General features: G+C 42.7%; 1 long non-coding RNA gene across 2 annotated transcripts in view; it reads right to left on the bottom strand.

Annotated features, from left to right (window-relative positions):
* Window positions 1-3,168: 3,168 nt before the first annotated feature.
* The window catches only part of LOC113593591 (uncharacterized), a 232,346-nt gene continuing 221,008 nt past the window's right edge, over window positions 3,169-14,506 (bottom strand). For both annotated transcript variants that reach the window (XR_008297078.1, XR_003413873.2), the window contains one exon: window positions 3,169-3,404. This is a non-coding gene — a long non-coding RNA (uncharacterized LOC113593591). The remainder of the gene's footprint in view (window positions 3,405-14,506) is intronic.

Genomic DNA, 14,506 nt, shown 5'->3' with positions numbered 1-14,506 from the left:
GTGTTTAGTTAGAGAATGTATATTACCTCCATGTTTTCAGACCACAGTTTTCTAAACATCTGACTTGATAAGGCAGCTGTTTTATTTATTTGGAATCTCTGATCATCACTCATAGTAGCCTTAAACTTCCTTTTATGGTAGACAATAGAGTTTGGAATTAAGTAATTAGGCATGTATTGCCGAGAAGAAGTACATCCATTTATATGGATCAACTAATTTCCCAAAGTACTGTCCACTTAACCAAAAAGGAAGTGATCCACACCTCTAAAAATCATTAGAGGGCCAGTCATTACTTCGGACACATGATGTGCTCACATACTCACACAGAGCTGATAATGCACTGATAAGGTGAGCCAAATTCCAGAAAATGTTGTGAAATAATTGGGTGGTTAAGAACATCACAAAACGGCAGAGTTATTGGAAATGATATCGTGGATATCTGCATAGTAATATGTACAGCACAAAATGTTTTTATTTAGTTGGTTATTCCTTCTTGTAGCCATCATTTATTAAGTGTCTATGATGTGTCATCTGTTTCCTAGACCCCCTCATATGCATAATTTGTGAGTAACCCCAGGTATGTTCTGCTTAAACCAAACCTTACACATAAAGTCTGAATTGACAGAACAGGTATACAGAGAAGTATACAAAGATAAGTTATTGAGTTCTTAAAACAACAAACTTCAAATTCTTTCCATTTACACGTATTGAAGCTACACACATTTTGGGGGACTAGAGACTCACTAAGTATAAGGGGCAAAAGCCAGGGCTTTGGAATCAGAAGCACCTAGATTCAAATCCTTAAAATTAGTTTAAACCTCGACCTAGTCATCTCTGACTTTCATGAGATAACAGTATCTATGTCAAAGGATTGTGGTCAAGTGTGTATGATATAATGCAGCTCAAGTTCATAGCACAAACAAACATGTGGTAAGCTCCCAATATCTGTTTAACTACTATATAAACTATAAAGTTTATTTGTACGATATATAAAGCAAATTATTTATCAATGGTTTATATATATATATTTTTTTTTTCAAATATATGAATTTGTTCTATTACCTATAAGTTTAGAAGAATGATTACATGTAGAAATAAGACAGGGAATATGCCAGAATCAAATACTTGAATTTTCATGTTTTCACAACTCCTGTCCTCTAAATGATATCAATTTAATATTTATCTTATTTTCTTGGGCTATTTTTATCTTTCTCACTTACTAAGCAACCATAGGGTATGTTTGAGGATCTACGGAACCCATGTGAGACATCATCCTTGCTCTCTCAGAGTTTACTTGCTAAAAAGACAAGAGGTACTTGAAAAGGTAAATCTTTTGGAATGAGGATTATTTGTGTTGCTAAACTTTGTGTGGGGGGGGGGGGGAAGAAGGCAAGTTCACTCACTCTTCTCTTTATGTTTCCCTCACTGGGTGGTGGCTTTAATAAGATAAGAATACTTAAATGGTTATTTTCTTGTGCTTTCAAGTGGGGGTTGAGTCTTTGAGTGGAGTGAGCAGAATACAGAGATGATTGCACACTGAGATAGTCTGGGAAGTCGAGAATCATTTAAACAGTAATATAATTTGTTAAGTACCTCCTGGGGCCTAGGCTCTTTGCTAGATGTTTTCACACTTAACCCACACCATAAGGATGTGGTATTACCTCTATTCCACTTCTGTGGTCGGTGAAGCTTAGAAATGCTTAGTAACACGCGCAAAGTAAAGGAAGCAAAGCCCAGTGTAAACCCAGGAGGGTCTGGGTTTTTTGTTGTTGTTGTTGTTTTGTTTTGATATCAGTCCTTAGCTCAAGTCAAGAATAGGTAATGCCTTAAAATGCAGATGTCTGTTCCTCTTGAATACCTTCCCTTATCCTTTCTTCAATGGGTACAATTCTAATGATTAATGTGCAACGCTGGGACCCTACCCGGCTCACTTCTGTGTCTGACGTTGCTTAATTAATCACAGGGCTTTTGTGCACAGAAACTGGACTTCATTTCAGAATCCTTCTGAACACAGCATCCCAAAGCAGTCAATCTCAACCAACTGACCAAAATTAATACTAAAAATCTGTTTGATGTGTCTCCCATGACACCCTGCTAATGACTTTACTAATAGCACATATAAGACTACGTTTAAATGATTCGCTTCCTTTTTAGTTTTAATCGTAAGGCTTCGGTGACAGGACCATTCATCTTCCCAAATCTAGCCCCTGTCCACAGTCTGCCACATAACACAATAGGCACCAAGTAGAAGTTTTGTTGGATCCAATGTAAGAAAATACTTTCTGTTTAAACCTCTAGGACTACTAGGGGTGCCTGGGTGGCTCAGTCGGTTGAGCGTCCGACTTCGGCTCAGGTCATGATCTCGTGGTTCGTGAGTTCGAGCCCCGCATCGGACTCTGTGCTAACAGCTTGGAGCTTGGAGCCTGCTTCAGATTCTGTGTCTCCCTCTCTCTCTGGCCCTTCCCCCCTCTCTCTCTGTCTTTCTCTCTGTCTCTGTCTCTGTCTCTCTCTCTCTCAAAAATAAATAAACATTAAAAAAAAAAAACACCTCTAGGACTACCAAAATGCTGAACATGTTATTGGCTAATAATTAGAATTGCTAACATTTATCAAGAATTTATTATTTGCCACAGATGGAACTAAGTACTTCACATATATTAATTTTTAAATAGTGTTTAAACAAGGATTCCATGAGATAGTTACATTATCCCCATTTTATAAATAGTGATACTCCAGGTCAGAGGGCTTAAATGATTTGCACAAGGTCACAGGCCCAAACCCACGTGTTCTGACCCCCAAACCATACTCTTAACCACTACACTGGTTACATCAAAAGCCCATATAGGATATAATTTTCCATCATACTCTTAACCACTACACTGGTTACAGCAAAAGCCCATATAGGATATAATTTTCCATCTCATGGCATATTTATATAACTGTATTGCTGCCCATTACTGGCCTTCCAGAACTCAGCCAGGTGTCCCTGAGCTTTATTTCAAAATTTTGCCAGAAAATTAACATCTTTCCCCGCTCTTCATTGGGTTCCTCCCGCTAAAACAACAACAATCCCCCCAAACTTGTGAATTAACCAATGAGAAATAGATTAAGGTCCTGGAGAAGTCTCTCCCCCCTTTTCCAGTTCCTTATCCCCAAAACCATTTTCAGGTCTACTCTGTGCTGGCCACCGTGGCAGGTGCCATAGGGTACAAAGTTGAATAGACTTGCTTCCCCACATGAGCATACTCACAGTCTAGTACAGAAGGAGCTGCATAATAACCATGGGCTGTTATTCAGAAAGGCAGGGAATGCTCTGGGTGCATGAGGAAGAGCCACTCCGCTTTGCCTGAGAATCTTGGATGGTGGCAGAGAATCATCCGGGACGCAAAGGAAGGAAGGGCACGCTGCAGAAAGAATATACACAGCACTGTGTTTCAGAGTCTAAATCCAGGCATTCCAGGGACATAACTGTCGATTTCAAGTCTCCGGTAGGTCCCTCCTGTCCCTGGCAACATGATTTGGGATCTTGTAAATCGAACTCCAGTAGATGTGCCCTGGAGGTCTAGAGTTCCCGGCATTGAGGCGACCTCTGTACATATGTTTCCTACACCAACACATGGAAATATTCTTCTATTTATTTATTATTTCAGTGCAGTGGTTGATCATGGTGGTTGAAGGGTTATCACGAGTTTTGAGGATTTTAGTGCACCTTTTACATACCCTGAGGGTCCACCTTCTGAAATCAATGAACGCCTCATGAGCATATTCTTCCAGAACTGAGACCTTCAAAAAGAGGCACATAAGTTCCCCAATTTCCTATGAAAGACATTATTCAAGTGTCCTCAAGTGACAGATGGTCTAATAATTTGCAAATACGTGCTCCTCACACTCTGAGGTCAGCTCTGTTTTACTTAAGAGCTTTCACTCACACGAGTACCATCTGGAGCCCACATCCTCTATCTTGGGCTTCAAATAAATCCTGATTTACCTCAGAAATATTTGCCAAGAGTCTGCTTGCTAGAAAAATTACCAGTTTCTCTTCTTTGAGGACTGCCTTTGCAGTATATGAAACCTACCTAGTAGGCGTCCATTGGAATACTCTTTAAAATGCTACAAGAAGATACCTGTTGAGACAAAGATTTGGGGAACTGTACCTAAATCTTCTTTTTCTTTTTCTTTTTGGTATGTGTGGCGGGGGGTAGTCTGCCAAGATTAAATCATTTTCTTTTAGCTGAAGCATCCTAATCCAAATGAAAGCTGCATGTGCTACATCATCATCCCGAATGAATACTGCTGAGGTTTCTTTGCCAAGCATCTTTTCAGCTAGCAGAATTTGTAAGTCTGGGGCACATTTTGATCCGATGATGTTATGTACGTAGAAGAATGAATGAGTGCTTGAGGATGGACTTCAAACCGTGAAGGAATCATGTGCTATTGTGTTCTTTGAAAAACCTGAAGAATGCTTTTGTGGGGTCCACCCCCTAGTATGCTGGTGGAACGTTTGTGACTAACACCTGGCAAAAGGAACCTGGGGGCTGGTGCTGAGGTCTTCTCTCCGGGACAAAAACCAAGGTGCATATAAGATTTTATCAATAATTCCAAGGTGTCACCCAAGCCCAGGCCTGGGTCCACAGCACTCTGGAAAATGCCTTAAGCATTGGAGCTAAACCACTGAGAAAGGCAAGGAAGCTCATCTAGCTACTCTATTTTTGTGCCAGTCATTAAACCCACAGACGCTCTGAGCACTGGCCAGCTTGCCGGGACTGGAAATGGACCACTCCTGTCCTTTCACACTGACTTCCGCCTGAGAGCAGGAAGGCATCCCTTTCCTCTCCAAAGTGGACCCGGATGCAGCAGATTCAACTGGTTTTAACTTTTTTTCAAACTTGATTAATAGTCATTTGAGTCAATTCCGGGTAGGAGGTCGGTCCTGCACACATAATTTTTTTTTTTTTTTGTATATAGGGAAGTGAGTAATTCTTAAGTTTTAGGGCAGGAAGAAAATCTGGAACTTTACCAAGTTTATTACATTTGGGGGGAACAATTATAAAAGGCTTTTTAAAATAAGTTTAGGAAATCACCCACAATTCCATTATCTAACAATAGTGTTTTTGCCACTTCCATGTTTAAAAATCTAGTCTTTTCAATATTAAAACTATAAAAATGGGATGATGGCACCTAATATTTTGCAGAATACATTTCATTATTAAAAACTTTTGATCATTTTTTGATACCCATAATTCCTAAATATATTCAAAAAGTTGACATGCAGCGTCACCTAGTAATCCACAGAACCCTCTTTGGAAACGCTGTAAAAAATCAAACCAGAAAATATCTCAAGAAAGTTAACAGAGAAGGCTCTAGTAAGAAAAAAACTGGGTTTGAATCCCAGTTCTCCCACTAACCAGCCAAAGAAGCATGAACAATGCATAAATAATTCAAGTCATAACCCTTTAGTGACCACCTGCTATGTGACAGGGACTTTGTGAAGGGTCTTGCCTGTGTTAATTTCACTTGATCCCGGAACCCCATATGGCTAGTGCTATTAGTATTCCTACTTTGCGGATGAGGATATAGAGGCTGAGGAATGTTTCCTGCATAAGATCACAAAGCGAATCAACACGAACTTGATCTGGCCTGTGTCCACTCCACCAGACTGAGTTTCCCTGATGCTCCTCCTCTGACTCTTGGAGACCTGGTCCCCGCCCCACCTCCTTCCCCACCGCTGTTAGTTCCCCTAACACTGGGCTATTTCTCACTCCCAGCCTTAGCACCAACTCTAACACTCAACCCTCCCCTTCACCCTTTATGTTTCCCTCTCCATGCCACTTGCTCCAGGAAGCCTTCCTGATACTTCGTTATACACTCTCTTCATTATATATTCTCTTCATTCATAGGCACATGTTCATTAAGAACACTTATGGGGGTTAATTCTTTTGGTAACTATGAGTTCACCTTCCATCTCCCCTGCTAGACTGAGGCTCCAAGGTGCCCTCACATCTGTATTATTTACCCCCACAATGTGAGTAAGCGACTCATCCTGAAGTCTTTAACTGGCAAGGTGGTCAGTTCCTATCAGCTCTTTTCTAAACCCGTGGCTTTCAGCATGACAAAAGAAAAGTATAAATGATGAAAGAAACTGCTCAGTTAACTTGCAGGACTTTGGGTGAGTAACCTTGAGACGCTGGGGGTTTTGAAAGCCTGGTCCATCCTCTGTTTCTTTTTGAACAGAAGCTCGAATCTGCATACACCGTTTTTGCCGAGAGAGAACATGAATGGCTATGGAGGAAGTGCATTTACACTGCTTTTTCAGCCACATGAAGCTTTAAGCCCACGGAACTGTCACTAAACAAAAATTTGATCGCGGCCACCGAGCTTCTCCCACTATAATTAAGACTGGAATAAGAGGTCCTAGAGTGGTGGTGCTAAGGCTCAATTTCTCCTGTGAGGGGCACCCCTGCCTCAGTTTCCATGGCCAAATAAATAAAGGAAATGCTGCATCAAAACTTGTCTTGAAAATTCACAGGGCACGTTAGCACATTAGTCAGACTGGGAGGTCCTGTGGGGAGAAAAAAAAAAACAAAAAAACAAAAAAACTATGTAACTTTGTTCAGTTCCTGAGTTTATTTGGCCATGTTTAGTCATAGAATGCTGCCTTGGATTAGACTATGCCAGAAGCAGACCCTGAGATAAGGATTTAAGCGCAAGAAGGTTTATTTGGGAGGTGAATTTGTATAAAGCACCAGAAGGGGAGAAAGGGAGTGAGACTGGGGAGGGAACGAGGCCGATGCAGGGTGCGTGAATGAGCAAGTTTACCCCTGTAGGCAACTCAAAGGCAGCCTCGCTGGGGACCCATGGAAGAGGCTCAAAAAGGTGACCCATCTCAGCAGTGAGGAAACTGGATTTTATTCACCCACTCTCATCAGTCGTACACCGAGGGCTGCTTTGGGGGCCACTAGCTTCCTGCATGGTAGCGGGAGCATGATGTCAGGCAAAGAGTAGCAGGTGTTTACAACAGAGCCCTGGGTGACATGCACAGGGACTGTGAGGGCTGAGAGGAGGTGGGTGGGACCATGTCTGCTGCACCAGTGTCCCTCTCCGCCTTTTCTTTTTTCACACAGGACACCCATTCACACCTGGTGGACGTGGTAGGTGAGGACCAAAATGTGGAAAACAAAATTCCAAAATTTGAAATTCAAGCAGTTCGATGAGTTCCCAGAAGCTATCCTGCAGCTGAACACACGGAGTGAATGCTATGCTGTAGTTTGCAAAACCCCAAAGGAAATTCCTGTGAATGCCACCAAATACCAAACATATAAATCTCAAGGCTCAGCAGAAATAGCCTTGGAAAATCGCAACTTATGGGATGCTACATCAAAAAGCCTTCTAGGGATCCAAACTTAGAATGGGGTTCTAACCCAGGCTGTCTGTGAAAGTGAAAAACCCTATTTCCCACAGCCAAGAGCACCTTGTCCTACCGATGTATGGTGACAGCAGGCTACGTCCACAACAAGCTAGGGCTTGTCATGTAGAGATACAGACAAAGCCGGAGAGCTCCGGGGAACCCCACTCTTATGGACTGTCTTACAGTCAAGCAAAGTCAGACAATATAATATCAAGAAACCAATAGAGAAAATAGCCATCGATGGTGGTACAGACTATGAAGGCATTAAAATGGATAATGGGAGAAAGAGCAGCTGGGGGGAGAATCACTTTAGGCCGAGCGATCTGGAATGGCATTCTTAAGGAGGTAAAATACGACCTGTCACCTCCTTGCTTCAGTGGGAGAGAAAGAGGGGATTTTAGGAGGATGAAATAGCAAGTTCAAAAGCCCTGAGGTGGGAATATGATTGGAGCATTTAAGGACTCAAAACAGGGGCCTGGAGTGTCCTGAGGGAAGGGTAGAGTGCTAAGAGTAAGGTTGACAAGGAAGGCTACAGTTGTAGTGTTGTGAGTAGAAATTTGGTGTATTTTCCCATCCTTTTCATTGTTCTTAAGGAAAAAAAAAACTCTCCAAAAGCATCAGGGAACATTTGCTGAGTACCAAATGATGCTCCCATGGTCTAGATCCAATTCTATCTCCAGGCAGCCATCTTTTTTTTTTTTTTTTTTTTGAGACAGAGCACCAACTGGGGACAGGGGTGGAGGGGTGGAGAGGTAGAGAGAGAGAGAGAAAGAGAGAGAGAGAGAGAGAGAGAGAGAGAGAGCAAGCACATCCCAAACAGTATCCACACTCAGTGCAGAGCCCAACACAGGGCGTAATCCCACGACCCTGGGATCATGAACTCAGCCGAAATCAAGGGTTGGGCGCTCAACTGACTGAGCCACTCAGGCGTCCCCAGACAGCCATATCAATAATCTCATCTCATTCTTCAGCATCTCCCACCAAGGTCTCAAGTGGCCTCAGAGATTAAAACCTGACTCTAAAAGCTGAATGCTGACCTACCCTTCAAAAGTCTTACAGCCCAGTCTCAAAAAAGCAATAATGCAAAGAAACAGGGCACAGTGTTGCTAGGACTCACTTTTTGCTGGAAAGACGTCTGCTGAGTATACACCATCTGATCTCACCAATGGCTTCAACCGAACCTTCGAGGCATACCCCAGGGCTGTCCCTTCCGGATTGCCATTCACTGACTCTACAGGAAGGATCCCCAGTGGCACAGTCACAAGACTCCCTCAGGCTGTCCCCTGAGGATGCTATCGGATAGGCTGTCTCAGGAGTGCACTTGGCCTTGTATGGCAAGAGAAGGTTGCTTCTTCACCCTCTGGCAAAGCCTAGGCCAGGAGATGAGGGGAAAGAAGAGGCTAGGTCTTGGCCTTTAGGGAAAGGGACATCACAACAGAGGGCTCTGTCATCCTGCAGGAGCCTGGATAAACCTCAATTTTCTTTCACTGGCAGTTACTGGGCATCTGATGTATGCGGAGCAGGGCGCTCCTGCAGAAGTGAGTCAAGCACAGACCCTGCCCGCAAGGTGTTTGTTATCCTGTAAAGAAAGGAACACTGGCCACTCCTGGTAGTAGCAAGCAGAATGAAATCAGGGTCCAAAGGGACATTCGCACAGAGAACTTCAGGACAGTCAGGGGAAGGGAAATTCATAAGCTCCCTGGCTTTCTTTGGCTTTGATGGCAGTTAACTGGGCTGACCAGGTATGTGTAGGACTTTATGGCTCCCTTGTCACACTGATGAGTCAGGCTTTTTTGGGTGAGGATGAGGCAACACTATGTCAGGCAACGGAGCACTATTGTCCAGAGACACGGGGAAGTGAGCAGGAGGAAAACAGCTCATGGAGACCTGGAACAACGTCCCCTCTTCCTCATAATGAGAGCCACTCTGAGATGTCTTCTCAGAAGAGAGTTCTCTCTCCCACTCTCACTACCCCCACCTTTTGCTTCTGCTGTTGCCCCTACATCTGGGTCCTCTCAAGATCTTTTTAACAGGCTCCTAGACCGACAGTCTGTTGGGTGTGAAGGTTACACTTAACCTTGGGCAGGTTGCTTCATCTCTGTGTGCCTCGGTTTCCTCATCTGTAACAGGTGGATATTAATAGTACCTACCTCAAATGGAATCTGTGAGGGTTAAATGAATTAATACACAGAGACAGAATGGTGCTGTCTCTGTCGTCAGGCTAAGGTGCTTATCTCTGGTTCCCTAACTGTGGCCAGGGTAACATGCTCTCGTGGACGAAATGGCTATTTACCAGTTACATTTACTTGGAAGGCAGCTGGGGATGTTAGACGTGTTAAGGTTTCCTGGATGCTTAGAACCTCTTAGATTCCTCTCTTCTATATCACAGTATATTTCAAAACAAATTTTAAAACTTAAATGCTATCAGAAACGAATACAGGATCATTAAAAACCAGTTAGGAAAAAAAAAAGAATCTAGCAAAAAGCAGATGAGCATCAGAGTAGAGGTGGAAGGAGTCACTCTCCTGATGCTACAGTAATCCTCCTAATTCCGTGTGGTCTGCATGGAGCTGACCCCACTGCAGGGGTGGGCCCATGGACCAGGCTGTCTCTCCCTTAGGACTTCTGCTGCACCTGGTGAATGATGCTCTTTTCTCCCGGGACCCTTAAGAGATAAGGTTGAATATGTTTGAAGATTCTGACGGTGAAGAATAGAGAAGCAAGCACATTCCAGCTTTCTGGATGAAAAGAAAGAAGGGTGGGAAATGAAAGATCTCCAATGACAGTTTGAGGACCTGCGTCCAGTGGGGCCCCAAACGATAACTTCTATTTATTGGCCAAAAAGTTATATGAGTGAATATGTTTCTTTCATATATTTTTTTCACTTCAACTTGTTTTGGCTGAGATTCTGTTACTTGCCAATGAAATAATTTTGACCAACCATCCAGAAATAACCACATTTGCACTTGTGTATATTTCCTTCCAGTCTTTTTTTTTTTCCCCTCGCTCAATCTCTCTGCATAGTTTTTTTTTTTTAAATGGAAGTGGATCTTGATCTACAAATTTTAGTATTCTTTTTTCCTTCCTGATCCTGTTATAAAATTTAGTGCCTTTGATTAGCATCTAAGTCTTTTGGGGAGAGGGCAGAAGAATTTCTGCTGCCCCCACCCTTCCCTGTCACCCTTCTGATCCCTGGAAGGTATTTCAGAGGCCAAGGGGCTATCCCGTGACATCCACAGATTGGCAGTTCCTTCCACGCTCAGTTCTATACCGCTGAGCTGGAGACCATCAGCTTTGATAGAAACTTTGGCCTTAGGTCAGCTTGGACTCCTGCCTGGTCTTTCAAAGCACTTTCCTTTTAAAGCCTCCAAACCCAGCATTTTCCATAAACATCTTGCTGCTTTTTTTTTTTTTTTAAGTGGAGAGAAATTCAAGGGTGAGCATATTGTATATTAATGGTGGTCTAGAGACATGCAACATGGACAGGAGTTTCAGGAATCCAAAAAGGGATGCACAGCATGCATTTGACTGGCAAGCAACCATTCGGAGGATAATTAAAAATTGAAAATGCTGTAATCACATGGTAGGAATTATACCTGCGATTCCTAAAGAAAATCTGAGGTGAAGCAGCCTTTGCTTTATAATTAGCATGATGAAATAATACAGGCTACAGAACATTTGTTAGCAATTATGGCTCGTTTGCTCTGCTTATAGCTCAAAAGCAACAGCAACGTTTGTTTTGCTAATCTCTCCTCCGGATTTGTGAATTATTTGTTTTTATTATCTTAAAGATAAACTGGAAAGAAAAATCCAACGCAGGGGGAATTTTTATAAGACAGAACACTCGAGTTGTCTTTGGATGTGGACACCACACTTAATTTAATAAAAACCAAAGCAGACCATGTTGGAAGCTCTAACGGAGGAATGTGTTTATAATGAGGGAAGTGCCACAGGTCAGAAAACAAACATGGGCTTTGAAACTGTGGATAATGGTCATACCCGTGATTCCTTATTCTGCCGGGTGATTCTGAACAAGTCATATCACCTTCCTGGATTCTGACTGCCCTCCTCTGCCTAGTGATAGCAATCATACCTGCCCATCTCAGAGGCTATGAAGAATGCAGGAGATAGCATGCTTTTGATTATGAAGAGTGCTTTTATAAATCCAAAACGAAAACACTATTATAGTGTTCCGATACTGTTCTCTAGAACTTACAGAGGGCTCGCACATCTAACAGATGCTGCTGTTATAATTCCTACCCTTCTTCCCCACCTTGTAGATCACAGATGTCAGCTACTTGAGTAGAGATACTCTTTGAGGGTCAGACAGTCAGGGATTTTAACCTCAGCGTGGGCTGTGTGACCTTAGGCGAGTTAGTGATCTCTCTGGTCTTGGAAACATCCTGTGTGCGGTGGAGATAAAGAAACATGTGCCTGAGGGTGCCTGGGTGGCTCAGTCGGTTAAGCGTCTGACTTTGGGTCAGGTCATGATCTCGCGGTTCATGAGTATGAGCCCCCCATCCGCCTCTGTGTTGACAGCTTGGAACCTGGAGCCTGCTTCGGATTCTGTGCCTCCCTCTTTCTCTGCCCCTCCCAGACTCACACTCTATCTCTTTGTCTCTCTCCCTCTCTCTCTGTCTCTCTTTCAAAAATAAATAAACATTAAAAGAAAAATTAAAAAAAAGAAAGAAAGAAAGAAACGCCTGCCTAACTACCTGAAACCTTTCTGGTAGATAGCAGGTACACATAACTAATTACGGTAAGCAGTAACACTCAAGTATTAGGGTCAAATAGGCTGATAAATGGGTACAGCAAAATTATAACAACATCATAACAGCTGTCGTGTTTTGACCACCTTCTCTGCCTTGAGTGCCCTTCTAAAACTTTCACATGTATTAACTAAATGATGCTCACAGCGCTTCTATGATGAAAGGACTGTCATTCTCAATTTATAGATGAGTAAACTGAGGCACGCAGGGATGAAATGTCTTACCCAAGACCATCCAGCTAATACGTGGCCCAGCTGGGATATGGCGCAGAAAGTCTGGTCCCAGAGTCTGCACCTGTAACTTTCATACTGCACTGTCTCTCTAATTGCTAACATTTATTGAGTGCTTACTATGTGAACATTGTTCTACCACTTTTCTAAGTGGGTTGCAATGATTAACTCCTAATATTCTGAGCAAGGCTTTCTTAGAGTTATTGTTTAGTTTTCAAAAAATGACGCCTAGTTAAATTTGATTGTCAGATAAATGACAAATAGTTTTTATTATAAGTATGGCCCAGGCAATATTTGGGAGGTACTTATACTAAGAAAATATTGTTTACCTGAAATTAAAATTAAAATTTAACTGGGAATTCAATATTTTATCTGGCAGTCCTACCTGGGGTAGGTGGAAACTAACCTAGTTCCTTGTGTTGAACAGACTTCAGGAAACAGTAATTTCTACCACTATTGGTATTTTCAGGTTATTCTGACATCTGTTTAAATTGTTCCCCTAGCCAACTAAAATGAGAAGCTATATGCATACAAAGAGTAATAATTATGATATACTAATAAAACCTTAAAATAATGGTGCCTCTGTAACTTGTAGAAACTATCCAAATGGAGTCTCATGACAATCCTGTAAATATTATCTCTATTTAATAATGAGAAAATGGAGTCTCAGAGCTATTAAATAATTTGCCAATAATTATTGGCACACAAATAAAAAAGCTAAATACAACATTACACTGTGGTTCCTAGGATATGAGAGCCGTGCCATTGTATCTCACGGTTTATAATGACGAAAGTTAGTGGGAGTTTGGATTCTAGCCCCAATTTCCATTAATGGCAGGACACATCTAAAAACTCAAGGCACAGTCAGCTCTATAAAACGAGTCAGCAGCAAAAGAAAAGGCAGATGGAAAAAAATAACATCTTCAACATCACTATTAAATGGTCCAAAAGATCATCTCACATGCTTTTTCCTTGCCCCTAGTGAGATTTCTATGGTGCCACAACCCTCAGGGATATGTCTGGAGAGTATCCATTTATTTTGAAGTTTTAATGTTCCAGGTGCTTTGATAAGAACTTTACTACCCCCTCAAGTAACCAAGAGGTAAAATTCTCATTGCATATATGGAAAAACCGACATTCTGGAAATTGTCATCTGCAAAAGGTTTAGCTTCTGGCTGAAAAGTAACAGAGCTGAGCCTGCACCCCAGTCTTATATGACTTCACAACCTCTTCTTCTGAAAGAGACATGATACACGTGCTGCCATGAACTATCCCACGCCCACTGCAGACATTACTAGTCGATCACGGTGTTCTTTCTCTTTGAGCCTGGAAATGACCACAGAATCCTTCTACTAACATTACTCTGGGCAGCCACTACAGGTCAACGGCAGCAGACGTTCAATGTGATGCCTAGCAGCCACCGCGGCAACACCTCCTTCTGACGCACACCTCCGTCTTAATGGTTACGGTGAAACAAGAGTCAACTCTGCCCGCTACGTGATGGATGCTACCTTAAGGAGACTGTTTGGTAACTTCCAGAAATGCAATTCGACTGAGATGTGATGGTTCAGAGGATGCAGTCCAACCGCTACTTATAGAGAGAGAGAGGATACCATGTGAAGAGCCTGGGGCTCTGTGCCACCAAGCCAGTTGTGAAGCCACCATTTCCAAAGTCTTGATGATGCTGCTGTGATGGTCTGTTGCTTTCCACAGGAGGAAAACTGCACTCTACTCCTGCCAAGAAGGAAGTTTAAAACCCCACCTCCTCTCTGAGGAGTTAGATTTCACTCTCAGACAGCATGCTCTCACAGGCTAGTGACTGGTTTGAAGCTGAGAGTGCCCTCGGATTGTGACACGGTACAGATTGAGGAGGGAAACAGGCCACTCCCCTGGCTTCCCAGTCTAGAAACCAAGCCCGCTTGGTTCACCCCTTTGTGCCCCCAGTTCCTCCCATTATCCCCCCCACCCCCAGCCCACATATAATGATGCTTTTCTACTTTCCCTTTCTTGGGGAAGGATTTAAGAGCTGTATGGACACACCCGATTCATTGTTAGTGAAAGTTCAGGAAGAGACCGTGAACCCAGTTAGGAATGAGCAGAAT

This window comes from Acinonyx jubatus, chromosome A2 (genome assembly GCF_027475565.1).
Source record: "Acinonyx jubatus isolate Ajub_Pintada_27869175 chromosome A2, VMU_Ajub_asm_v1.0, whole genome shotgun sequence".
Lineage (NCBI taxonomy): Eukaryota > Metazoa > Chordata > Mammalia > Carnivora > Felidae > Acinonyx > Acinonyx jubatus.
The sequence above is the reverse complement of the archived record's forward strand: the minus strand, read 5'-3'. Positions and strand labels throughout refer to the sequence as shown.